The sequence below is a fragment of the Cornus florida genome, unplaced genomic scaffold (genome assembly GCF_030987335.1).
Source record: "Cornus florida cultivar Cherokee Brave unplaced genomic scaffold, ASM3098733v1 CherokeeBrave_3.0.0_Hap2_scaffold_206, whole genome shotgun sequence".
In the NCBI taxonomy this organism is placed as follows: Eukaryota; Viridiplantae; Streptophyta; class Magnoliopsida; order Cornales; family Cornaceae; genus Cornus; species Cornus florida.
This window is the reverse complement of record NW_026775701.1, coordinates 172-2,500: the sequence shown is the minus strand read 5'-3', so window position 1 is coordinate 2,500 and position 2,329 is coordinate 172.

Sequence of the window (2,329 nt, the reverse complement as noted above, 5' to 3'; positions counted from 1 at the left end):
AGCACCCCCGCGTGCACGTGGGCATTGTGTGCTAAAAAATGAAGTTTGGAGTTTGGGTTTGAAAATTTTACGGGAACTTCCTAGAAGCCTAAGAAATGCTTTGCTCGAGACGGATTTCGATTTGGAGGTCCCCCGAGTTAATTTTGCCCATTACGACTCCTCGCCCGCACGCTCGTGCACCCCGGCGTGCACGTGGGCATCGTATGCTAAAAAATGAAGTTTGGAGTTTGGGTTTGAAAATTTTATGGGAGCTTCCTAGAAGCTTAAGAAGTGTTTTGCTCGAGACGGATTTCGATTTGGAGGTCCCCCGAGTCAATGTTGCCCATTATGGCTCCTCTCCCGCATGCTCAAGCACCCCTGCGTGCACGTGGGCATTGTATGCTAAAAAATAAAGTTTGGAGTTTGGGTTTGGAAGTTTTATGGGAGCTTCCTTGAAGCTTAAGAAGTGTTTTGCTCGAGACGGATTTCGATTTGGAGGTCCCCCGAGTCAATGTTGCCCATTATGGCTCCTCGCCCGCACGCTCAAGCACCCCGGCGTGCACGTGGGCATTGTATGCTAAAAAATAAAGTTTGGAGTTTGGGTTTGGAAGTTTTATGGGAGCTTCCTAGAAGCTTAAGAAGTGTTTTGCTCGAGACGGATTTCGATTTGGAGGTCCCCCGAGTCAATGTTGCCCATTATGGCTCCTCTCCCGCATGCTCAAGCACCCCTGCGTGCACACCGGCGTGCACGTGGGCATTGTAGGCTAAAAAATGAAGTTTGGAGTTTGGGTTTGGAAATTTTATGGGAGCTTCCTTGAAGCCTAAGAAGTGTTTTGCTCGAAACGGAATTCGATTTGGAGGTCCCCCGAGTCAATTTTGCCCATTACGACTCCTCGCTCGCATGCAATATCTACTCCTGTCAGAGCTGTGGTTTTACTTAAGACTACTATAGGGGGGGGGGAGTTCTCAGCACCAAGAGCTGCAAGTAAGGCCATTGCTTGCTTTGCAGTCTCGATTGCTCTACTAGTGAATAGTAGATGTCTTGGTTAGCTTGGAACGAAAAAAAAAATTTTTTGGGGAAAAAAAAAAAAAAAAGTTTTTGTGAAAAAAAATTTTTCGAAAAAAAAAAAAAAAAAAAAAATTTTTTTGGATGCCTCGGTCTTCTATTTGTTTTGCTTGGGTAGATTAGGAAAAAAAAAAAAAAAAATTTTTTTGTTGGATGCCTCGGTCTTCATATTCTTTCTCGGCTATTTCGAAAAAAAAAAAAAAAAATTCCGGGAAAGAGAAAAAAAAAATTATTTTTTGTTGGTTGCCTCGGTCTTCATGTTCTTTCTCTGGTATATGGGAAAGAAAAAAAAAAAAAAAAAATTTTGGATGCCTCGGTCTTCTTGTTCTCGGTTGGATTTATCGAAAAAAAAAAAAAAAAAAAAAAAAAAAAAAAAAAAAAATTTTGATGCCTCGGTCTTCTTGTTCTTGCTTTGGTATATCGGAGAAAAAAAAAAAAAAATTTTTTGGATGCCTCGGTCTTCTTGTTCATTCTTCGGTATATCAAAAAAAAAAAAAAAAAAAAAAAAAAAAATTTGAGACTTCGGTCTTCTTGTTCTTGCTTTGGTATATCGGAGAAAAAAAAAAAAAAAAATTTTGGATGCCTCGGTCTTCTTGTTCATTCTTCGGTATATCAAAAAAAAAAAATTTTTTTGAAGCCTCGGTCTTCTTGTTCTTGCTTTGGTATATCGGAGGAAAATAAAAAAAAATTTTGGTTGCCTCGGTCTTCTTGTTCATTCTTCGGTATATATATATATAAAAAAAAAAAAAAAAAAAAAAAAAAAAAAAAAAAAAATTTTGGAAGCCTTGGTCTTCTTGTTCTTGCTTTGGTATATCGGAGAAAAAAAATATATATATTTTGGATGCCTCGGTCTTCTTGTTCATTCTTCGGTATATCAAAAAAGAAAAAAAAAAAATTTTGGATGCCTCGGTCTTCTTATTCATGCTTCGGTATATCGGAGAAAAAAAAAAAAAAAAAAAAATTTTGGATGCCTCGGTCTTCTTCTTCATGCTTCGGTATATCGGAGAAAAAAAAAAAAAAAAAATTTTTGGATGCCTCGGTCTTCTTGTTCTTGCTTGGTGGGCTTTCACTCGATATTTTGTTTTATTTATACCGCGCCAAGCCTTGCTGTCTAGGCCTTTCACTTGAGTGACCGCATGTCATGGACCTGCGAATCATTGGGTGTTGTCCTTGGCAGCTTTAGTTCCTGGCGTGTGGGTGGTGTTTGGTTTGCTTGTGCTGGTTTTTTCCCTGCTTGTGCGGTGAAGTCAGCCGGAGCATTCCTCTTCAGTTGCGCTACAAGGG